This window comes from Anomaloglossus baeobatrachus, chromosome 5 (genome assembly GCF_048569485.1).
Source record: "Anomaloglossus baeobatrachus isolate aAnoBae1 chromosome 5, aAnoBae1.hap1, whole genome shotgun sequence".
NCBI classification, from domain to species: Eukaryota; Metazoa; Chordata; class Amphibia; order Anura; family Aromobatidae; genus Anomaloglossus; species Anomaloglossus baeobatrachus.
The window spans coordinates 420114827-420140932 of NC_134357.1; positions in this window are offsets into that span (position 1 = coordinate 420114827).

The following is a 26106-nucleotide window of genomic DNA, read 5'->3' on the forward strand; positions in this document are numbered from 1 at the left end:
ACAGCCTAAAGGCCGCTTTACATGCTGCGATATCGTTACCGATATCGCTAGCGTGCGTATCCGCTATTAGGAGGCGATTAGGAGTTATAGTAATAGCAAAATACCTTAAATATAACCCTATAATAACCAGGAATCAGACAATAGCAGAAAGGGTTTTTCATAAAACAAAAAAAACCTAAAACTTAACATTTAATAAGTGCTAATTAAGAAGTGATGGAATATCACTAATAAAAATGTGTAATAAAATAATAACACATACTGTATGTTGCTTGGTCACAAAGATCAAATGGACCAGCCTCATATGTGAAGCACAAAAAGTTCCCATACATAACGTACATTACACCGCCATATACTTTGGTCAAACTAAAGACCACTTTACATGCAATGACATCGCTAACACGATGTCGTTGGGGTCACGGAATTCGTGACGCACATCCGCCCTCGTTAGCGACGTCGTTGCGTGTGAAACGCATGAGCGACCGTTACCAAGCAATTTTACTTACTTTATCATTGATCATTGACACGCTGTCCATTTCCCAAAAATCGTTGCTGTAGCAGGATGCAGGTTGTTCGTCGTTCCTGCGGCAGCACACATCGCTATGTGTGACACCGCAGGAACGAGGAACAACCGCATACCTGCGGCCGGCCGCAATGAGAAAGGAAGGAGGTGGGCGGAATGTCCGTCCCGCTCATCTCCGCCCCTCCGCTTCTATTGGGCGGCCACTTAGTGACGTCGCTGTGACGCTGAACGAACCGCCCACTTAGAAAGGAGGGGGTTCGGCGGTCACAGCGACGTCGTAGGGAAGGTAAGTCCGTGTGACGGGTGTAAGCGATGTTGTGCGCCACGAGCAACGATTTTCCCGTGACGCACAACCTACAGGGGGTGGGTACGCATGTTAGCGATATCGATATCGATATCGCAGCGTGTAAAGTACCCTGTAGTCCCAATACTATCCCCCCAGAAGGGAATCACCCTTAAGCGGGCTTTACACGCTACAATATATCTTACAATGTATCAGCGGGGTCACGTCGTAAGTGACGCACATCCGGCATCATAAGTTATATTGTAACGTGTGACAGGTACGTGCGATTGCGATTGAACGTTAAAACGTTCATCGCACGCACGTCGTTCAATTCCTAAAAATTGAACATGAGGTTGTTCAATGTTCCCGAGGTAGCACACATCGCATGCGGAAGGAAGAAGGTGGGCGGGATGTTTACGTCCCGCTCATCTCCGCTCCTCCGCTTCAATTGGCCGGCTGCCGCGTGACGTCGCTGTGACGCCGAATGTCCCTCCTACTCCAGGAAGTGGATGTTCGCGCCCACATCGAGGTCGTATGGAAGGGTAAGTATGTGTGACTGGAAATAATCGTTTGTGCAACACGTTCAACAAATTGAACGTGCCGCACATACGATGGGGGCGGGTACGATCGCATACGATATCATATGCAAAATCGTAAGGTGTAAAGCAGGCTTTAAGAGGAGGGTTGGGAATAATCAAATGGGAAAAAAATATTCTTAGAACCAAACCTATTTTGCACAACTTAAGATTCTACTCTTATTTTTAAGTGAACTTCATTAAAAATGGAATGTTCTCACCAGAATGAATGGGCTGAAAATTCTTCCAAGCTGAGGTTTATACTATGGCTATCAAACATCCTCTACAAGTACTGGATGCTACCTCTCTCCTTTGTGCTTGGTTCACTGACTGCAGAAATCCACACGCTCTGACGCGTTTCATAATACCAACTCTTCAGGGGAGTCTTCTAGAGTTCATGCTCTGCAAACTGTCAGTGCATATGTGGCGCCCTGGACAAGCCAGGAAATCACAGGTACTGCAACAACACACCCCACACCCCGGCTAGGCACATCAAAGTCAGACAAAAATCCTTGTTGCCTCCCTCCAAGGGCTGATGTCCACACCAGGGGGTGGAGCCAGGCGGTTGGCCCCACCCACCAAGGAGTTCACAGTCCTTATGGCGGGAAAAGGAAGGGAGAGAGTGAAGAGTAGAGTGTAGTTTTGAGAGTTGAAGAGTGAAGTGGTAGTGGAGCAGACTGACCGTGTCCGGGTGCGTGGCCCGGGCACATACAGCAAGGTTGGCAGACGGTGGTGACCGTCTGCAGGAGGGGCTGATTGACGTGAACCGTAAGGACCGGGGACGGGTGGTGGCCCGCCGGTACCGGATCGGGGAGCCATCAGAACCGAGAACATAACACAGGTGCAGGGAAAGGCAGTCACCGCCAACCTACCGGGAGAAGAACCACCACAGCCGTCTGTGGAACCCGTCCATCCAGCCGTTTTACCGGAGACTTTGCATTCATCATTGGCTGAGTGAGTACCACCGTGCCGTGCGGCACTGCGCTGCCCCCGCGACCCTGCACCTCACCAGGCTCCGTAACCCACCTGCCATTCCTCCCTCACTGGACCCCGGGACAACCAACCCCCCCTACCCACGGAGGGGAAAAAGAACATCTAAGCTGCTCCCTGTCATCGCTCCCGGGATCCCCGTCCAGAGCAGCGGTGGTGTCACAACCTCACCACAATCGTGGGTGGCGTCACGGACAATAAATCCCCAAAACAATTCCCCTTTTCACTCACGGGCGAGGAGCGCCGCTCGAGTCCCCGGATCCGGCCCACCGTTCGAGCCACCGAGCAGCAAGCAAAGCAGCAGCAGTGCCGGACCCGAGCGTGGTGAGCGCAGCGTCCCCTCCCCGCCCGCGACACATACTGTTACTGACAGTGTATAAACATATATGCCCCAAACAGACGCAAACGTCCTTTGCGACCGGACGGATTCAAATGTGCTGCACTCACTGCAGTCAATCAAACGATGTTTGATAGCCATAATGAAAATCTCAGCTTGGAAGAATTTTTAGCCCATTCATTCTGGTGAGACCATTCCATTTTTAATGGGATTCACTTAAAAATACGAGTGGAATTTTAGGCTGTGAAAAATAGGTTTGGTTCTAAGAATTTTTTTCCCCATTTGATTATTCCCAACCCTCCTCTTAAGGGCAGTTCCCTTCTGGGGGGATAGTATTGGGACTGTGTCCGACCAAAGTATATGGCGGCGTAATGTATGTATGGGAACTTTTTGTGCTTCACATATGATGCTGGTCCGATTGATCTTTGTGACCATCCGCACGTGGCAAGCAACATATGTGTTATTATTTTATTACACGTTTTTATCAGTGATATTCCATCAGTTTTTAATTAGCACATATTAAATGTTAAGTTTTAGGTCTTTTTTCTTTTATGAAAAACCCTTTCTGCTATTGTCTAACTTTAGGAGTTAATGCCTCCTGGAGCAGTGGCTGGCTTCTCAGTGAACCAGGTTTGCTAACCATGCTTTCCAGCTGGTCTTCTCCTACTTAAGTCTGTAGAGTTTTCTGTACCATCATCGAAGATAGTTTCTGTTTGCAGTTGCGTCTGTGGCATTCCTCTATTTGGTGACCAGCTATTCATTGTTTGCTCCTCTTTTGAGAGCTCCCTGGTGTGAATTACTCCTACCCCTTTTGGTTTATTCCCTCTGATGTTGTTTTGTCTCTCCTGTGCGGTGTGATTGAGTTTCAATTTTATTCCCTCATCTGTGCCTTTTGGAGGTTATTACTTTGTGTCCTGCCCATCCCAGGATTGGTGCTCCGGCGAGAGATATTAGGACAGGGCCAGACAGGAGACAGGGCCAGGGTGGTGACCTGGACCTCCCTACCATCAAGGGTACCTCCAGGGTTAGGGTGAGCGCAGGGCCCACAGTCTTGGGGCCAGCTTAGCACCCCTGACAACACCAGGCTGCCTGGAAAGTCCGACGTGGAGCACAACAAAGTTTCTTTTTCAAGGGGAGGAAAGCTAGGGAAAAGTATGTAAAGTCTGATTACCATATGGAGCAGTGAAGAAATTTTCCCCCTAAATGTTATTTTTTCTTCATTCCTCTGGGTCAACATGTTAGGCTATAGGCTGAATAAAATGTATTTATTTTTTATAAAATTTTTCATCTCTGTTGCAGAGATATTGACTTGTAAATTTAAATTTGAGATTCTAATCTATGCTAAGATCAAGTGACTGTTTTCAGAGATTCATCTCGGTTGGAGTTTACATTTCCACAACCCTTACTTTGACATATGATAAGCACGAGATGTCATGCAGTGAAAAAAACATGTTCCCAGAAAATGTCAGAACAGACTTTCTCCTGTGAGACCTGAAATAACCGTGCTCTCCTCCATGATTTCCCTGCTGCCATCTACTATTAGAGGCAAGATAAGAAGAGTAGAGCAGAGTGTCATTACAAACACCACTTGCAGCTTTCGTCTCAAGGCACTAATCAACTCTGCTGTACGCTTCCATGCTGACTGCTGTAAAATGAAATTTACAGGAGGTGTTTGTAACAACACATAGCATTGCTCAACTCCCTCACTGACTACTGAGAGATAAAAAGTGTGAGAAATGTTTGTAATGGCACATTGCTCTTACCCTTCACAATATTTGCCATCAATGTGACCATGGAGTGGAGCAGGACTGTGTGTCATTACATGTCTCACGGGAGTAAGCCTGTTCTGTCTTCTCCAGGAGCATGTTTTTTCCCCCTGACAACTCCTGCTTTTGATTGGTCAACATCATGCAGCGGAAAAGGTAAATGCGTCCAACACCGAATTTCTGCTAGCAGACCATAGGTTTAAGGAGCAATGAGAATCTAAACATTGCAAGCTAATATCTCAGCAACAGAAATGAGAAATCAAATAACAAACAAATAAAACAACTGTTTTATTCAACTCTGCAGCCACTATTCCATGATGGTCCCTTTTTAAGGTATAGGAAAGATTATTTATTTTACAGAAGAAAGGACATATATACAGGTGCAGCTCAATAAATTATAATATCATGAATAAGTTAATTTTTGTAATTTAATACAAAAAGTGAAATACATATATTATATAGTCATTACAAACAAACAAGTGTTTATTTCTGGAAATGTTGATTTTTATCGCTTACAGCCAATTAACCCAAAAGTCATTATCTCAGAAAATTAGAATATTATATAAGACCAACTGAAAAAATGATTTTAAACTCAGAATTGTTGGTGCCTACTGCACAGTATGTACAGTAAATGCACTCAATACTTGGTCGTGGCTCCTTTTGCATGAATTACTGCATCAATGCGGCGTGGCATAGAGGTGATCAGCCTGTGGCACTGCTGAGGTGTTATGGAAGCCCAGGTTGCTTTGATAACAGCCTTCAGCTTGTCAGCATTGTTGGGTCTGGTGCCTCTCATCTTTCTCTTGACAATACCCCATATTTATGTGGTACACACTAGTACTGGGCAGCCTGCCTGATCGAATAGTATGGGCAGGGCCGGCATCAGGGCATTACTACTGTGCCTGGTGTAGGGGGCCCGGTGAAGAGAGGGGGCCCGGCCAGGCCCGGGGTAAATACTTATCTTTATTAAGCCCCCGGCTGGACAGGCCCCTCCTCTTCACCAGGCCCCAGTCACCGAAGCAGCAGAGGGGCCCTGCAGTGTAGCTTCACTACTAGACATGACTGATTTGTATGTGAAGGGGCGGCGCATGCAAATTAGCCATGTGCTGGAGTGGAGGCAGGGTGATTGGAGCAGAGCAGGGCACTGGCGCGTCATCGCTGGGCCGTGCAGCAGGGTGGTGAGGTCATCACTCTGAGACCTCATTACACTCCTGCAACAGCGGCTGAAGTGGCGAGGACGCGGCAGCCAGCGGGGACAGGTAAGTGCTGTGAGCTGAAGACGATCGCCGGGGGGGGGGGGGCCCACTGATCTCTGCTGGGGGGCGCTGATCTCTGCCGGGGCCCGCTGATCTCTGCCCGGGCCCGCTGATCTCTGCTGGGAGGGGGGGGGGCGGGGCTGATCTCTGCACGATCTCGCTGATCTCTGCTGGGGGGAGCCACTGATCTCTGCTGGGGGGGTGCTGATCTCTGCCCGGGCCTGCTGATCTCTGCTGGGGGGAGCCGCTGATCTCTGATGGGGGGGCACTGATCTCTGCCCGGGCCCGCTGATCTCTGATGTGGGGGGGGGCGCTGATCTTTGCCCGGGCCCGCTGATCTCTGCTGGAGGGAGCCACTGATCTCTGCCTGGGCCTGCTGATCTCTGCTGGGGGAGCCGCTGATCTCTGCCTGTGCCTGCTGATCTCTGCTGGGGGGAGCCGCTGATCTCTGCCTGCGCCTGCTGATCTCTGTTGGGGGAGCTGTTGATCTCTGATGGGGGGGCGCTGATCTCTGCCAGGGCCCGCTGATCTCTGCTGGGTGGAGCTGCTGATCTCTGCCTGGGCCTGCTGATCTCTGATGAGGGGGGTGCTGATCTCTGTCTGGGCCTGCTGATCTCTGCTGGGGGAAGCCACGGATCTCTGCCTGGGCCTGCTGATCTCTGATGGGAGGGTCCAGAATCTGGACCGTGAAGAAGGCGGATTTTACCGCTGAAACGCGTAGTCCTATCTGCGCTATTTTCCTGCGATAATGCTGTTCTGAATTGCTTGGACCATTATATTTTAATGAATTTATGAATAAAAAGAAAGAAAATTTTTTTAACAGCATCCTGGATTGCTCATGTTATTGCTGGATCCTGCCTTGTCATTGTTCACATTTGTATGGATGGACTGCTACGTCCTGATCCGGGCACAACGGAGTTAACCAGGTCAGCTGAGGTTCCAGGTGATTCACAGGAGTGAGCTGGTCTACATTGTTGGACATATATATATATATATATATATATACACACACACACATGTATGTATGTATGTATGTATATATATATATATATATAACACACACACACACACACACAAACACGCACACACACCAGGAGGACCCCCCGGGATGTGACATCTATACCAGGAGCAAGACATATACACCATGAGTAGCCCAGGAAGGGGTAATATATATCAGAAGGACATATATGTGTGTGTATATATATATTACTTGTTTTTCCAAGAGTGGCAGTGAGACTGTAGGAGGTTTGATGGGTGGGGGCGGAGCTGGGGTGGAGCCTGGGCGAAGTCCAAAGAGGCCCCGAAAATTTTGCCAGTATGGGGCCCTGAAATTCCTAGTGGCGGCCCTGAGTATGGGCGTGTAATAGGCTGCTGACTGGGTTACTATGCACCTGTAAGTGTGAACGGAGCCCTATGCAAGCCACTAGTGTGTGATTTTTACCATCCAGCGATCACCCCCTCCATACTCTGGAGTTGTGAGACTGATTTGCTCCTCTTGCACTTGTGATACTTCCATCTATTGGGGGTTTCGCTGCACCCTGTTAGCGCATTAGTTTTTCTTGGCCTGAGCAGTTAATCACTGTTTTATCCTGCTGTGAGTATTCTAAATTGTGGAGGATATTTAGTCCTCTTTTTGCTATTTTGCTGTGTCAATGACTGCCTTCTGGACATCTGTCAAGTCAGCAGTCCTCCCCATGATTGTGTAGCCTATTGATACAGACTAAGGGGTACTTTGCACACTACGACATCGCAAGCCGATGCTGCGATGCCGAGCGCGATAGTCCCCGCCCCCGTCTCAGCAGCGATATCTTGTGATTGCTGCCATAGCGAACATTATCGCTATGGCAGCTTCACATGCACTTATCTGCCCTGCGACGTCGCTCTGGCCCGCGAACCGCCTTCTTTCTAAGGGGGTGGGTCGTGCGGCGTCACAGCGACGTCACACGGCAGGAGGCCAATAGGAGCGGAGGGGCGGAGATGAATGGGACGTAAACATCCCGCCCACCTCCTTCCTTCCGCATTGCAGCCGGGACGCAGGTAAGGTGATGTTCCTCGCTTCACACACAGCGATGTGTGCTGCCTGCTGGAACGAGGAACAACATCGTACCGTCGCTGCTTCGAAATTATGGAAATGTCGGACCCTGCACCGATCATACGATAACGACGCTTTTGCGCTCATTAATCGTATGTAAAAGGATTCACATACTGCGATGTCAACAGCGACGCCGGATGTGCGTCACTTTCGATTTGACCCCACCGACATCGCACCTGCGATGTCGTAGTGTGCAAAGTACCCCTAAGGGACCGTTTTAAACACTTAGGAAGCCTTTCCAGCTGTTTTGTGGTAATTATTCTAATTTTCTGAGATAATGACTTTTGGGTTTTCATTGGCTGTAAGCCATAATCATCAACATTAACAAAAATAAACACTTGAAATAGATCACTCTGTGTGTAATGACTCTATATGATATATGCGTTTCCCTTTTTGTATTGAATAACTGAAATAAATTAACTTTTTGATGATATTCTAATTTATTGAGATGCACCTGTATATGTGGTTTTCTATGTATAAACAATAAAATAATAAAAATAATAGTATTACAGAAAGAGTGCTAGTGGTTACTGAGTGTTCTGTGGATACAAAGCTCACACACAATGCCTTTAGTGTTTGCACTAAACACTTTCTCAGGTAAAAGCTAAGGTTAGTATTCAATTTTTAAGCTTTAAATCCACAGAATGCTCAGCAATCACTGATGTTCTTTTAGAAATACATTATTTTATTGTTTGTAAGTAAAAAAAAACCTTTTTCCTAAATTAAATAAGTATTTTTCTTAAATACAGAAAGCATGGAACTACATTTAGCAGCACCCCAATAAAAGGACCATTTTTCTTCTATTTCATTCTGTATAATTGTTGTTGGAATGGGGAGCACATGCCAAGATGGTGGGAGACAGCAGCGGCCTGTAAGTGTTGTTCCTTGTTGTACAATGCCCCCCCAAGTATGCCATATAATGGGTAGGAACTAATTTAGAATTAATAACCTGAACATACTTCATATATTTCTTTATTTTACTCGCTTCCATAGAGCACTGTTCCATCTTTTAATTTTTTTTTTTTTTTTTTGCAACATTGCTCATACACGATTGTATTTGAGTTTATATGGAGGAACGGGGCATTTTCATTTCCTTTACAGCAGAACGAAATGAATTAGGAACGTATGAAATAAATACATCAATTTTACTGTTTTCCACTGCAATTAAGAAAATCTAATTTTTCAGATTTAAAGGGGTTTTTGCATTAAGGTAACTGTAGGCATATGGCTAGGATATGCAATCACTGATCAGTGGAGACATTGGGGTGAGGGCACATAATAGGCACAATTCATCAAAGTATTTATCCAAGAATCCTGGTGTAAAAAGCTTACAACAGTCATATGATTTTGGCACAACTGGAGTTCATACTAAAATGATCTGACCGTGATGAAGGTGTAGCATATCGCTGAAACACGTTGTCTGGGACACTGTTAGTTTTCTACCAGCCATTCAAATGTAGTGCTTTTTAATCAAATTAACAGATACAATTTTGAAATTTTTTTATAAGAAAAATACTTTTTTGTCCATCTGAATTCGCTGGAACCTTTGAAACTGTTTCACAATTTGCTCCTGGAAGGGTATCCACCCTGCTCCCAGTGGCTTCACAGGACATAGATGCTACATGACGGATCTCCACTACCGGTAAGCTGGCCTTTATTCTTTTTCTATATATTAAACTTTAGATATAGTTCAGTTTGGGACCTGGCCTTGAACTGAACCCCAGTGGATGTCACTAATTGGATAATTTGAGTCTCTGCCCATATGCAGCCCGCCATAAACAGAACATTTCCATGGGCAGTTGGGCAGGGTTTTTCCATTTTTTTTGTTTGGTGCACACTAGATCCAATCATGCTGTTGTTACCCCCAGTGTGAGTCGATCAAACACTGTGGCTCGCACTGGGCTGAGAACCAAGTGTACCGAGCACAGCGATGCTCACGTGAGTAGTTTGTATACGTAAAGCACCCTGTCTCAGAATCCAAACCCTGGTTTGTTTTGTTTTTTTTGCAAAATCAGTGTTTGGTACGAGCACTGAACACCGAACGTCTTTGCTTATCTCTAGCAGTGAATAAACATTAAGATGAATGAACAAATACATTTCTATGTAAACAAGACTTGCTTTTCATATGTTGAGTCTTTTGAGTTTCTTTTACCCTCTTTAGGTTTCCAAAGACATAGATTTTTTTAAAACTCAATTATCAAGGAATAAAACTCGTTTTTTGAGTCGAAAGCACGAAAAGCTTAAAAAGATGTTCAGGTACCTTCTCCGTGTTTTTTTAACCTTATCATTGACTTCCATTATAAGGTATGGAGCGTTTTCCTAGCGGAAAATGCCTAAATAATAAAGATGTCACTTATTTTAAATGCTTGGTTTTTTTGAGAGCCTAAAGTATTTATCAGATGCTTAAAAGACAGAACATATGCAAGTTATTCTATAGAAATAAAGAGATTTTTTTTAAGCGTTTTGTGAGCACTTCTAGCGTTTTCAGAGCCATTTTTATTACTTTCTGCAAAGTCAAAAGTTTAAACAGATTTCATTAGTATTTGGTACCATTGCCCTTAAACTGTATGACTTGGGTGAAATGTTTTAGATATCCTTCCACAAGCATCTCACAATAATTGGTAGGAATTTTGGCTCATTCCTCCTGACAGAACCAGTGTAACTGAGCCATGTTTGTAGGTCACCTTGCTCGCACCTGCCTTTTCAGCTTTGCCCATAAATTTTCAATAGGATTGAGATCAGGGTTTTGTGATGGCCACTCCAAAACCTTGACTTTATTATCCTTAAGCCACTTTGTAACCAGTTTGGCAGTATGCTTCGGGTCATTGTCCATTTGGAAGACACATTTCCGCTCAAGCTTTAAGTTCCCGGCTGATATCTTGAGATGTTGCTTCAGTATTGCCACATAATCATCTTTCCTCATGATACCATCTATTTAGTGAAGTGCAACAGTCCATCCTGCAGCAAAACAACCCCACAACATAATGCTGTCACCCCCGTGTTTTACAGTTGGGATGGTGTTCTTAGATTTGAAAGCTTCTCCCTTTTTCCTCCAAAGTAACGATGGTGATTATGGCCAAATAGTTCAATTTTAGTTTTGTCAGACCATAGGACGTCTCCAAAAATTAAGATCTTTGTTCCTGTGTGCATTTGAAAATATTAATCTGGCTTTTTTATGTTTTTTTATTGAGTAATGGCTTCTTCCTGGCAAAGTAGCCTTTTAGCTAATGTAGATTCAGTACTCGTTTCACTGTGGATAATAACACAATCTTACCAGCTTCCGCCACCATCTTCACAAGGTCTTTTGCTTTTGTTCTCGGGTTGATATGGATATGTCTGACAAAAGCACGTTCATCTCTGGTATACAGAACCTGTCTCCGTCCTGAGCGGTATGATGGCTGGACATTCCCATCTTGTTTGTACTTGCGTATAATTGTTTGTACAGATGAACAAGGCACCTTTAGGTATCTGGATATTGCATCCAAGGAGGAACCAGAGTTGTGTACGTACACAATTCTCTTTCTGAGATCTTGGCCGATGTCTTTTGACTTCCCCATGATGCTACACAAAGAAGCAGTGTGTTTGTATTAGAAGCTTTCAAATACATGACATCATCATATGAGCTGTCCCATATTGTTTAACCCCTTCCTGACCCTTGACGCACCGTATGCGTCATGAAACCTTGTGCCTTCCCGACCTTTGACGCACCGTATGCGTCATGGCGGGTTTCCGTTCCTGCAGCGCTGGTGACCGGGTTTACTGAAATGTCACCAGCGCTGCAGCTACATGAAGACCTGTAGTTGAGCCAAGGGGGAGTGGCTTTGCCCCCCCATGGCTACGAGCACTCTGATTGGCAGTTGAAAGTGTCATTTTTACTTTCACTTTCAATCAGAACGCTTGTAATATTTCACCAATGAAACTTGGTGAAATACTACAATCCAGCCATGGCTGATGATGCAATATCATCTGCCATTGGCTGGAGCAGGGCGACCTCTGTGTCGTCCCCACCCCCCCCGATCTGATTGGACCATGTGACGCTATCCCTCCAATCAGATGTGGAGGGGCGGTGTTACTGGGGGGTACCTGCCCTCTTTAGCCGCATCCTGGCCGTGGACGGTGACGCTGAAGGTGAGGGTCCCCTGCTGCTGCTGTCAACGCGATGTGCCACCACCGATCGCCATCTGCCGCCACCGATCGCCATCAGGTAAGATTCACTCTCCTCTGTGCTTTCTTCCCCTTACCTCTGTGCTGTTCCCCGCTTTACTCTGCTGTGTCACGCTCCCCCCCACCGTCCTCCGTACCCCCACTGTCCTCCGCACCACCCGCAGTCCTCCGGACCCCCCCCTCACCCCCCGCCATCCGATTCCACCACCCCCACACAGACCTCCGCTGCCTCCCCCGACCTTCACTCCCTGTAATTACTCACCGCCGGTGCCCTGGCTTCTGCCAGCCGGCTGGTGTGAGTGACTGCTGCTAGTGATCACCTGCCCCAGTGATCACCCAAACCCCCCCGCCCCAGTGATAACCACCACGCCCCAGTGGTAACCCCCCCGCCCCAGTGATCAGTCCCCTCACCGCAGTGATCATCCCCCCCCACTGCAGTGATCAGCCCCCTACCCGAGTGAGCCAGCGATCACCTGCATCCCAGCGATCGCCCATGCGAGTGCCCCAGTGATCACCACCACCCCAGTGATCACCACTGCCCCTGCGATCATCACCTGCGATCATAACCTGCGCCCCTGCGATCATCACCTGCACCCCTGCGATCATCACCTGCGCCCCTGCAATCATCACCTGCATCCCTGCGATCATCACCTGTGCCCCTGCGATCATCACCTGCGCCCCTGCGATCACCACCTGCGCCACTGCGATCATCCCCTGCGATCATCCCCTGCGATCATCGCTCACCTGCGCCCCATGATCATCTCCTGCGATCATCGCTCACCTGCGCCCCTGCGATCATCCCCTGCGATAATCGCTCACCTGCGCCCCTGCGATCATTGCTCACCTGCGCCCCTACGATCATCCCCCGCGATCATTCCTCACCTGCGCCCCAGCGATCACCTGCGCCCTGCCACAGTGATCCTGCCCACTGATCATGCCCCCTGCTGCTGGCTCCTGCATCTTCTCAGCCCCCTCCTGCCCTCCCTGCCCCTATCAGCGTCTCCTGCAGTTGAACGTTTTACCAAACACTCGCACATACACATGTACACTATAATAAAGTTTAGGGGATTTTTTACACATGCACACAGCACACAAAATGTCCTGCTCGTCCCAGTCACAAAGGCTGTACTCAGCTGAGGAGGTACATGCCTCCCAAGCTGATATTGAGGGAGGACCCCACTGTTCTCTATTTCTCCCACTCTTCCTCCTCCAGTGACACAGACTCGACATGAAGGACAAAAAATCGTCCGGAGGCCGGGAGGAGAAGAGCCGGAGGCCGGGAGGAGAAGAGCCGGAGGCCGGGAGGAGAAGAGCCGGAGGCCGGGAGGAGAAGAGCCGGAGGCCGGTAGGAGAAGAGCCGGAGGCCGGGAGGAGAAGAGCCGGAGGCTGGGAGGAGAAGAGCCGGAGGCCATGGAGCAAGATCCACAGTAAAGTGTGAGTAACCCCCAATCTAGCACTAGTGCACTAAACCAAGCACACCAAACTGACGTACATTACACCACACTTAACCTGAAATACACTACATCAGGTTGGTATGTGGTGTGGTATAGTGTACGTCAGGTTGGTGTGTGTGTTGTAGTTGTACATCAGGTAGTGTGTGTGTGTGGTGTATACTACACCACACATATCAACATGACACACACCATCCTGACATACACCGCACACCACCTAACATACACTAAATCAGGTTGGTGTGTGTGGTGTAGTGTATGTTAGTTTCGTATGGGGTGTAGTGTACGTCAGGTTGTGTGTGTGGTACACACCACACACACCAACCTGACGTATACTACACTACACACACACATGAACCTGATGTATACTACACTACACTACACACACACACACCAACCTGACATACACTACATACTCTCCATATGCCACATGCTATCCGTAAATAATTGGAGCTAATTTTCCATTCAAATTGTTAGCAAGACACCATATCGCGTATGGAGAGCCCCTGTGTGCCTAAACATTGGTGCTCCCCCACAAGTGACCCCATTTTGGAAACTAGACCTTTTTTTAGCCTCAATTTTTTTCGTTTTCACATGGGTAACAGGATAAAAATAATCCTAGAATTTGTTGGGCAATTTCTCCTGAGTACACAGATACCTCATATGTGGTCATAAACCACAGTTTGGATGCACAGCAGGGCTTGGAAGGGAAGCAGCGCCATTTGACTTTTTGAATGGAAAATTAGCTCCAACAGTCAAATGGCGCTCCTTGCCTTCCGAGCCCTGCTGTGCAGTCAAACACTTGATTTCAACCACATGGGAGGTATCTGTGTGCTCAGGAGAAATTGTATAATACATTTTATGGTGTATTTTTTCCTGATACCCTTGTGAAAAAAAGCTTTCTGGTTGAAGTAACAATTTTGTGGTAAAAAAATATATATATTTTCACGGCTCAACGTTATAAACTTCTGTGACGCCCCAGGGGTTCAAAGGGCTCACTAAAAAGCTAAAAAATTTCCATGAGGGGTCTAATTTCCAAAATGGGGTCAAATGTGGGGGAGCTAAATTGTTTAGGCACCTCAGGGGGTCTCCAAACCCAACATGGCATCCGCTAACTATTCCAGACAATTTTGCATTTGAAAAGTTAAATGTCACCTCTTGCCTTCCGAGCCTTGCCGTGCACCTATACAAGTGATTTCCACCACATATCAGGTATCGGTGTACTCTGGAGAAATTGCACGATACACTTTATGGTGCAATTTTTCCTGATACCCTTGTGAAAATGCTAAATTTTATGGCTAAAGTAACATTTTTGTGTAAAAAAATTAAATTTTCATTTTTTCCTTCCACATTGCTTTGATTCTTGTGAAGCACCTAAAGGGGTAATAAACTTCCTGGATATGGTTTTGAGTAGCCTGAGGGGTGCAGTTTTTAGAATGGGGTCACTTTTGGGTATTTTCAGTCACCGAGGCCTCTCAAAGTCACTTCAAATATGATGTGGTCCCTAAAAAACGTTTTTTTGCAAATTTTGTTGGAAAAATGAGAAATTGCTCATGAACTTTGACCCCTTGTAACTGCCTAACAAAAAAAAAAAATTGTTTTGAAAATTACGCTGGTGTAAAGTAGACATGTGGGAAATTTTATTTAGTAACTATTTTATGTGACATATTTCTCAGATTTATGGGCATAAAATTTAAAATTTTGAAATTTGCTCAATTTTCAAAATTTTCCGAAATTTTCAGAAATGAACGCAAAAAAATATCGGCCTTAATTTACCACTTTCATGAAGTACAATATGTCACGAAAAAACATTGTCAGAATCGCCAAAAGGGACACTGGTCAGAATTGCGCAAAATGGCGAGGTCAGTAAGGTCAAAATAGGCTGGGGGCTGAAGGGGTTAAAGGCATAGTACTCTTAGTGTATACAAAGTTTTAACTGTGCAGAAAGTAATAAAAATGCCTTTAAACATTCTCTTTCTCTCATTATTCTGGCATTTGGCAAATATGAATAATTTTGGTTCCTAATTGACCTAAAACATGAATGTTTTATTCTGATTTCAAGTCAGATAGTGAGAAAAACATGAATATGTGTCTTTTTAGATAGTGGATGGGAACTTCTGGTTTCAACTATATATAACAAAATATTATATATAAAGACATATATAAATATATACACATACACATGCATTATATGCACACACTGTAGACTTGCACACTCAGATATAAATAAACTATATGAGCATCATTTTGTAATGTGTATGCACTACGAAAGCATTATTCCAAAATTAGGAACAATGACTAATATCGTGCCAAAATAATGCTAACAAAATTAAACCGACCTCCAGTGTCCATATAATACAAACCAAATACCAATCAACAGTGCTCAAAACAACCAAATAAGAACATACAGTGCACAAATAATACCAAAATTCATTGCCTACATAGTGCAAACCAAATAATACCAATGTACAGTACCTAAAAATTACAAACCAAAAGATGCTGATGTACAGTGTCCATATAGTACCAACAATAGAAATACCAAGGCTAATAAAGACAGTTATTTGTATGTTTCTTAATATGGACACCTCTGCTCGAAAGAGCAATCATCTCCCATAGAAGAGCCACCATCAGTCTGATCTTCGATAGTATATTAGAAAGCTGCGCCCTGTCCAGATTGCTAAGATTGTCTGGTATTGGCAGTAAAACAGAGAGCCCCTTTCAATCTCACTCCTCGCATCCATCATCACATTCTCTCCATGATGGGTTGGCACACCGGTTGTCTTCTCAGCTATTTTTTTTCGAGAGGCGATCAGCAGAATATGAAGGTGAACTGGACGTATTCTGTCCTCGCAGTGTATTTAGTAAATTGATTTAAATTGCTAACGCTCTGCAGGCCGGCACAGTTTTTTATGTTTTGAATGGAACTGCAGCTTCAAAAGACAAAATATTGGTTTTCATTTCATCCGGCTGAGAAGGATATTTATCTGCTAATTTCAACTATCATTATGCTCTCGTCTTCAAAGCCACCATCTGGCTGAAATACAGACATTTTCATTAGAAATGTAATTTATTCCTGTCTAGTTTTTTTCCCCCGTTTCTTTCGTTGCTTTAGTTTGAATTTCATTCTCCATAGAGATAAAAGTTCCAATATCCTCGAGATGAACATGGGCTGAGACACGCGGGAAAGACAGGGGCATACAGCGGAACACAGCCATCTGACAGAAATGAGGCGTGAACACATAGTACATTAATAGGAGACAGGCACAGGCCGGGGACTGTGTAGATTATGGTTATCAGAATACCGTCCTTCAAGAAAACATCAAAATGAGCATTTCCATCAACTGTGAGAAAAAGAAATGAGCCATCACTGAATGTGACCGGAGTGGGGATCAGTAATGTGCAGTTTGGAGACGAAATCCTGTAAATTCCTATGCTGCCCAACTTTCTGGTTTGTTCTCTGCTCAGCTCATCCCTGAAGCCTGATTTTCAGTAAACTTCGCCTAATGTTAAGTAAATACCTGCCTCATAATATGGAATAAAGGGCAGAGAGGATCAAGTGCACATCTAAATTTATCTAAGGTCTGTAACACAACGGAGATGACTCTACTTTGGCTTATGCTTGCCCTTTGTCAGGCAAATTTCTAGGTCTGCAAACACAGGACTCTCTACTGTAAATAATCTTATTACTTGGGAACACTGTAAATGTGGAACTGTTACTGCACTGCTGGTGATACGACACACATCCAGGAGAGGTATAATGCAAGGTGGTTTAATTCAACGCCTTTTGAAATGCAACCCACTTCTTCATCAGGAAATCCACCAGTGTGATAAATAATTTTATGGCAGAGGCATACCGCTAATAGTGGTAGACCAAGAAAAGCCAAAATAAGAATAATATGAACATATACCCTGCTGTAACTAAATAAAAGCATAATGCATATAAATAAACATAGGGTACTCAGTAAATACCACCTTTGATTAAAAAAGCATAAAGCCATCCCACCGCGACAAGGTGTACCCAAATCGGGACGGTACCTACACTCTAATATTAAACCTCACCATGTGTCAACAGACATCAATCTGAATAAAGGCAGAGAATGGCTGGGTCCCTACTATAGGCACACAGCCATGGGATGCAATGGATGAATTGCTCAGCTCATATGAAAAGGGGTCCACACCCAATTTGTACTGAGTACAAGACACTATAGAAAAAAAAACAAAAAAAAACATGAGCCAAAGCGTGAGTTGGTACACATGCATGTTAAGCGCATATTCACATGTTCATGCTTTTTTATTTGCTTTTTTAATAGCGGTAGACCACCTGGCCATTATTGGGTCTGTGAGTCAGAAGGCCCTCCTCTTGGCATTGCACTTTCAACTGCATCGGCATCTTTGATGCCGATACAGTTGAAAGCAATTATTTGGAAGAGTGAACCATCGGCTATATTCTCCATCATTCTCTATGTGTCTGATGTCTTAGATCAATGAGTACTTTGGAGAGCTAAGTGAGGGCCGAGAGCTATGTGGGAGCCATTATTATATTTGGAGTGCTATGTGGGGGCCATTATACTATTTGGAGCTCTATGTTGGGGGTCATTTTACTATTTGGAGGGTTATTTGAGAAGCCATCATATCATTTGGGGGACTATTTGGGGGTCAACACACCATTTCAAGGGCTATTTGGGAGGCTATTATACCATTTGGAAGGCTATTTGAGGGTTTCATAATACTATTTGAAGGGCTATTTTGGGGGCCATCACACTATTTAGATGACCATCATATTATTTGTAGTGAGCGGTAGTCTGCATCGAATCTCAGCATACCATCCTTCTTCCTGACCAACATAATAGGTGCAGTCCATGGACTCTGAGTCTCACGAATCATCCCATTCCACAGTATATGTTCTGGGCCATGGTCTTCCCTTCCCTCTGAACCTGATGGAAGAGATGGATGTGCAGATTGCCTATACCGATGGTATCTCCATGCATGTCTTTTAAAATTCTAATTACTTTGTCCACTGTATCACGATCTTTCAGCTGTCAAACCAAATCGTCTGTCGAGCCTCTCTGTCTAGGGTCAGCAGGACTAACTTCCCCTGTCCCACAGCAACAGATTGTTCCCAGTAAACTTTGGCAAGTTGCTGAGCATATCCCCCAGAGGAATGTTGCCGCTGGTGGTCTCAGTCACTGACTGGTCCACCACTTCTGTGTTGGAATGTTGCATCCTGCCGATTACACCAAATTTTACAAGGAGGCCAGATAAGCAACACAGTAAGAATATCTCATTGTTGACTTTAATATGTTTTTGTTAGTAGGGAACAGGGAGATGGATGGGGGAATGGATAAGCAACAAGCAATAGGAGGAGTAGAAGGCAAAAGAAATCATATAGTTGTCATATCTCACATTTACAATAAACTGATCAATTACATGCAATCACTGAAGGTTATTATGAGCAAATTATCTTAACTATAACGCAACCCCACGCCTTCCATCAGGGAAGCAATGGTGTCACCTTATTTAGTGTCACAATATGCAATTAAATAGGAAAACTTAGACTTTCATAAATCTATCTATGTTAGTGGTTCACTAATCGTGCTGCAGTTGTGTGGTAATGCACTACACCAACAGTTGACTTTAGTAATTAGCTATTCTCTCTCTTAGTACCATACGTCAAGGCATGAAGTAACGGGCCGGCTCACTTGGATGCTGCTCCTGAACAAATGTCTATGTTGCGGACGGGGGCCGGGCCGCTGAAGGGGCTGATTGGATCCGGGTTCGTTACTGCGGCTCGAGTGGTAGCCGGACCCGGGCTCGCACAGCCGTCCGTCCTCACAACCATAGGAAAGGAGAATATTTACAAGGGAGAGAGTCTTTGTCAATGACGCCACCCGTGGGTCACGGTGAGAGTTGGTAGCACCGCCGCTGCCTGGTGATGGGACGCCCGGGGCTTATGGAGCAGGGCAGCAGGATGGAATCCCCTCCATGGGTAGGGGAGGTGTAGTTTCGGGGCCCAGGGTGTACGGGAGCAATGACTGCTGAGAATGATGTGCAGGGTTGGACCAGGGATGGTTGGTGTACTCCCAGTTCCAAATAATTGCACATAAAGTCCAGTAGTAAACCAAATTGCCAGTGACCGGTCGCCTCCGGCGGGTGTATTCAGGTCCCACACCCGGGTGTAGCAAACAGGGGTCACTTCCTCCTGCACTCAGTGTTTGTGTTTTCAATGGGACAACTCCGCTTGGAACGGGGAAGTCCACTCCCGGTACTGTGTATGTTGGGTGCTGTGGCCCGCGAAATCTGACCCTTGGGATCTCTGTGGATTCTGGCGAACACGCTATGCCCCGTGTTGTGCTTCCGTTTCGCTCTCTGGGCTTCTGGAGAACAAGGCTTGAAACCTCGTCCCCGGTTGGTCAATTGACAAGGCGCTTGCAACCTTCCTCACCGTAGGGTCCAGGCACCCTGTCTGTGCACGGCCTCCGGACCAGATTCCCACTGTCGGCACCGGCGGGCTACGACCCTGCCCCAGTCCATTTTAGGTCTCCCGCGACTGGATCTCCGTCGCCTGTGGTCCTGCCTGCCATCTGCCACCTCGTCCGGTAGTCCAGGGGCCCCAACCCCTGAACTTCACACTCCTCCACTGTCAACTATCAGTACTCAACTCTTGTGTTCCCGCCCCTGACACCTCAGGACCCCTACGTGGGTGCTCCCATTTGCCTGGTCTCGCCCACTGGTGTGTCCCTATTGTCATGGGGGGGGTGACTAGGCTTTACTGGCCGGTGTTGTGCACCTGGGTGTGGGTTTTGTGTTGGACTGCCAAGTAGGGTGGAATATTGTACCAGAGGGATTTGTACAATCTCTGTGACTACCTGGTTTTGCCAGGGCATCACACTCCCCCTTGGCTGAATACAGCCCGTCCTCGGGCTGTCCAGCCACTGACGTTTATTTTACAGCATCTATAAAAAAGTAATAGAAAAAAGGTGTAACATCATAAACATTTAAAACATTTCATCCCAATTAGGGAGGCACATTTCTTAAATGTTACGGTTTATCTCCTTCTTCCCTTTCACCCACCACCCAAAACACCTGAACTCACCCTCGGTGCCACCGCTAACACAGGTGTCTCACCGACCCAAGTTCCTGTGGGTGTCAATAGTGTCCAGGTAAAAGTTCCTTACCCCCCAGTCCACCCTAAGAGTTCCTTGGTCCGGAAACCTTGGCCTGGAGGTTAGCCACTGGTTTTGCTGGTGACTGGGCCTCGGCCAACTCCACCGCAGGCCCTTCCTCCAACCAACCTCTCCAGAGGTGTTACAGTCCTGGTGGTGGGGTAACAAAAAGGTAGATGGGCGGTTATATACAAGGCCCAAGAAATTATTTTTGGTGGCCTCTTCCAGTCCAGAGGCCATGGTCCATAATAACATTAAAACAGGGGAAAAGCTGGGTTTTAACTGGGGAAAGGGTAGCCGGAATCCGCTACCTTACTCCTTTTCATTTAGGTGACGGTGGAAGGCGAGGCATGGCTGCTCATTAACTACGATCCACTTTTTGACATCCAAAGCAAACCACCCTCGCTCTCCACAATGCCTGGTGTAGCTCACCATGTCCCTGGGTTCCAGATTTAGGTCTGGTTGGCCAGTTGGCAGTTGGGGGGCTACATCCCTCCAGGACACAAAGATTTCTTACTCCAGTCCCGGCTCATAGATGAAACCCCACCCTTTCTGGGGATCAAAGTAACAGGCCTGTCCTCGGTATGTCAGGTCCCGAACCCGGAAGGTAGCTTGGCACAGGCAATCCTTCTCATTGTAGGTGCGGGCAAGCACCTCAGTCTTGCGCTTCTCTCTGTCAGCTATCTAACGGCGTAACTGCTGCTGCTGCCGCTCCCAATATGGGCACGGATTCCATGCTCCGCCTCCTGCTCGGAAGCCAGGCCCACTCAGATACCCTCGGCGCCGGCGACGACCGGCCTCTCCTACTGCCGTGGGCCCCACCAATCAGTGGCCTGCTCCGCCTCTCTGTAGGTGCACCCCGGCTGCTCCACAGCCGGGACGGGGTACTTGGGGGCGGTTGGCGCTGCAGCTGGGGTAGACTTCAGGTCGGGTACCGCCTCTGTTGCGGCCAGGCAGACTGCCGGAGCCAACGTCATCACTGGTGTGGCCAGACTCGGGGCCGGGGAAGACGTCATCGGGGTTGCGGCCTGGCTCAGGGCTGGGACGGGTGCCGAGGCGGTGGTACTAGCAAGGCCCGAGGTTCCAGTTGCTGGGTCCTCTTCAGCAGATGAGACGGGTTCTGCTGCCACAGGTCGAGGTTGCAGGTCTGTCCGGGCACTGCCTGCGGACACGGGCGACGAGGGAGGCGACGTGGCGGACAGGGCAGGCTGGACCCCTCACCTGCGACGACCGGTTCCTGGGGAACATAGGGGCGTGGGTCACTGCTTACCCGCTCCTCCGAGGCCATCTCCATCTCGCGCGCCCAGACAGTGGCAGCCAGGTCCTTCATTATCTCGGTCGTCCACCTCGTCAGGATGAAGTGGGCTTGGGAGTGGATCCTTCAGGCACATCTTCGCCGTCTTCTCCGCTATTCAGTCGGCGGTTCCAGGAACGGGACTCTCCGCACGCTGGTTGCTAGGCTACTGAGACATCTTGCCGCGTTGGTGTCCAGGAACTTTTTTCTGCAGAGTCCTGGTGTCCCTGTCCTTTATATTCTCTGGTCACATGCCGCTCTTTCCTGCCCTCCCCCTTGGTTTTTGACAGTAGTCTCGCGGGACCCACTGTCCTTTGCAACTTCCTGCTCTGAGAATCACCGGGTTCCACCCGCGTTCTTAGGGGGCGGGGCTTCAACTTTGCACCCTTTTCGGGGAAGAAGATGGCGAGGTTGTTGTTTTTGGCGCCAAATATGGCAGGCAAGATGGCAGCAGTCCAAAAACCCTGAGCGTCTCACGGCCTACAGTTCAGAAAAAGGCGCACTTCACCCAGGTTAGTAGATGGGGTAAGAATCCTGTTTATGACGCCAGATCCGGGTTGGTGTGGATGGGGGCCGGGCTGCTGCAGGGGCTGCTCGGATCCGGGTTCGTTACTGCGGCTCGAGTGGTAGCCGGACCTGGGCTCGCACAGCCGTCCGTCCTCACAACCGTAGGAAAGGGGAATATTTACAGGGGAGAGAGTCTTTGTCAGTGACGCCACCCGTGGGTCGCGGTGAGAGTTGGCAGCACCGCCACTGCCTGGTGATGGGACGCCCGGGGCTGATGGAGCAGGGCAGCAGGATGGAATCCCCTCCACGGGTAGGGGAGGAGTAGTCCCGGGGCCCAGGGTGTATGGGAGCAATGACTGCTGAGAATGATGTGCAGGGTTGGACCAGGGATGGTTGGTGTACTCACAGTTCCAAATAATTGCACACAAAGTCCAGTAGTAAACCAAATTGCCAGTGACCGGTCGCCTCCGGCGGGTGTATTCAGGTCCCACACCCGGGTGTAGCAAACAGGGGTCCCTTCCTCCTGCACTCAGTGTTTGTGTTTTCAATGGGACAACTCCGCTTGGAACGGGGAAGTCCACTCCCGTTACTGTGTATGTTGGGTGCTGTGGCCCGCGAAATCTGACCCTTGGGATCTCTGTGGGTTCTGGCGAACACCCTATTCGCCGCTTTGGGCTTCTGTTTTGCTCTCTGGGCTTCTGTAGAACAAGGCCTGAAAGCTCGGCCCCGGCTGGTCAATTGACAAGGGGCTTGCAACCTTCCTCGCCGTATGATCCAGGCACCCCATCTGTGCACGGCCTCTGGACCGGATTCCTGCTGTCGGCACCGGCGGGCTACGACCCTGCCCCAGTCCATTTTAGGTCTCCTGCAACTGGATCTCCATTGCCTGTGGTCTTGCTTACTGTTTGCCACCTAGTCTGGTAGTCCAGGGGCCCCAACCCCTGACTCTGCTGCACTTCCCACTCCTCCACTATCAACTGTCAGTACTCAACTCTTGTGTTCCCGACCCTGACACCTCAGGACCTTTAGGTGGGCGCTCCCATCCACTTGGTCTCGCCCACTGGTGTGTCTCTATTGTCATGGGGGCATGACTAGGCTTTACTGGCCGGTGTTGTGCACCTGGGTGTGGGTTTTGTGTTGGACTGCCAAGGAGGGTGGAGTATTGTACCAGAGGGATTTGTACAACCTTTGTGACTACCTGGTTTTGCCAGGTGTCACGAACCACCGGGGGGGTCACTCAGAAATCCCCCGCGCTGGCTACCAGTACGTCACAATCGGGGGGTAACAAGTGGGGGTCACCCCTCCTTTATACCTCCCGACCGACAGACAGAGCACGTGACGCGCTCTCTAGCGCCCCTCTTATAGTCAGGCCAATTATGGAATTGCCCGACAATAAGCAAGGAGGCCGCTATACTACTTATGCCGATTATTGAAGGGTCCCCGGTGAGAGTAGGGTATATATTCCCCCGACCTCCGCGGGCGGAATATATAAAACCTCCCCGAATCTCACTGGCCTCCCCACAATAATCCTTGGCACAACTCGCTGCCACCAACCGCTTCACGGTAACTATTAGCCGAACACACAGACGTGGGATTCAAGATCGAGATAACAGAACAGCCCAAGATTAATTATATAATTTAATCAGCCTAAAGCACACTAGAAACTACAATATATACAATAGGGAATCTACAGAATATACATATGTCAGAGTACAGTTACAATCAAAGCATGGGTTACAAACAGGCATACACAGTTCCAGCAGTTACCTTGTGCGTCTGGCCACAGGGGGGCGCTGTAGACCAGGTTTCCAGGAACTCCCTCACAGGTCTTTCCCAACCAGGCCCCCGAGCAGAAGAACACTGGAAAATGGCCGAAGTAGGGTTATCAACCTGGGCAAATCCAGGTCCCCTCCTACCTTAGTGACCTCAGAGGGAGCACTGCTCCACCCCTGGCTGGAGTTATGGACAAAATCCACAACATGGAATATGGGCCATAACTTTGCCTGGGAGCGTCGTAGGCGGACATCAATGCTCTCATTGTGACAGTTATGAATTTAGCTACAGAATGAGAGGACTCATGACTTGTCTACTAGTTCCACATTGGCTGATATCACGTTTGGGGTATTTCCCAATGTCCTACTCCCATAAAAAAGGTGTGCCAGCATCGTCCGCATGCGGAGACACCATTTTTATGGTTGCCATATTTATCGGAAATATGGCTTGCGAGATATGAACCATTTTTTACTGGAGTCGTTCTGTCTGGATACTTCCATAGCCTTGCTAATTAGATAGCAGCCCCTACCACAGGGTCACGGCAGGGAGTCATCCTGTGTCCATTGTTCCCACATCATCTGATCTCCATATCACAGGAGATGGCCATGGGATGTGTTGCTAGGATGTGACACCTTCACAGATGCTGGACATCTGAGAACAAGAAGGGAGGGGGCACTGCCATGGAGTGATGAGAGCGATTATGACTGGAAGTCATAATTCATCTTCATATCCCAGGGTTTCCCTCACACCAGGGCGTCACATCTATTTCTCAGGTCTCTAGTCCTTGATGTTCAGTGCTTGACCATGTGAGCTGATCCTCTTTCAGTGTCTGTGTTCGGTGTTTGGTTTTCAAGTTCCTCTGATTACCATATTCAGTCTTTGGTTTCCTCTGGCAAAGTCAAGATTTAAGGTCTTTGAGATCCTCTGGTGAAGGTATGCAGTGTTTGAGTTCCTCTAACGATAATATGCAAGCTTTGGGTTTCTCTGGCAATGGTATGCAGGCTTTGGGCCCCACTGGGCTCATTGCGCTTCCAGATGATATCCCTGCAGATGACATGAGCATGCTCTGCTGCACACATGTCTAATCCTGATAATCTTGATGCCAACTCTGCCTTTCCACTGCTGGATCAAGGAGAAGGAGAAAAAAGTGGCTCCAGCACCAGCAAATATAAAAACAGAAATCTTTATTCCATACTCTTTAAAAAGACAAGTAGCAACAAAAAGTGAGTAGGACTCAGCACCAATGCGGATAGATAAAAATCTTCATACTTTATTTGAATAAGTTAAAAATAGTGAAAAGGTCACAGATCATCCAAAACCGCCATGCGGCTTGCCGTGCGGCTTGCCGCGTTTCGGACACAAAAGGGGAATTTAAAAACAGTCCTTAATCATAAGCCATGTAGGATAGAAGGCAAGAGGTATATATAGCACTTTAGGAAATAGTGAGACACAAGAGCAAGATGGGAGACAGGAAGGGAGTTCACTCGAAAAATGCAAATTAGGGAAAGGGTTAGTATATCTTTCTATTAACCCCCTGCACGTATATACAAGCATTGGAATATTCATTGAGAAAACACAAGAACAATTCATTAGATTATGAAGAGACCATAGAGGCAGTATATGTGCATTTATGCGTGTATATGTATACATTGTCCTACTTTTCTGTATATTTTGTTATTTTGTATATGCTATTATCTTATTAAAAGAGCAAAAAATTTATTACGTTAGACTATGAAAAAGTGTTTTCACAGACGACATAATGAGTAAATATATTTTATATAAACAGATGTTACTGTCTGAAGTGTATATATAAATATATATGTGTATATGTATGCATTTGCATATGGATGCATATGTCTTGGGGGTGTAGGGCAGAGGAAAGCTGGATATACATATATATAGGATCCACAATGAAGAGATGAAAGGTCGCACTCC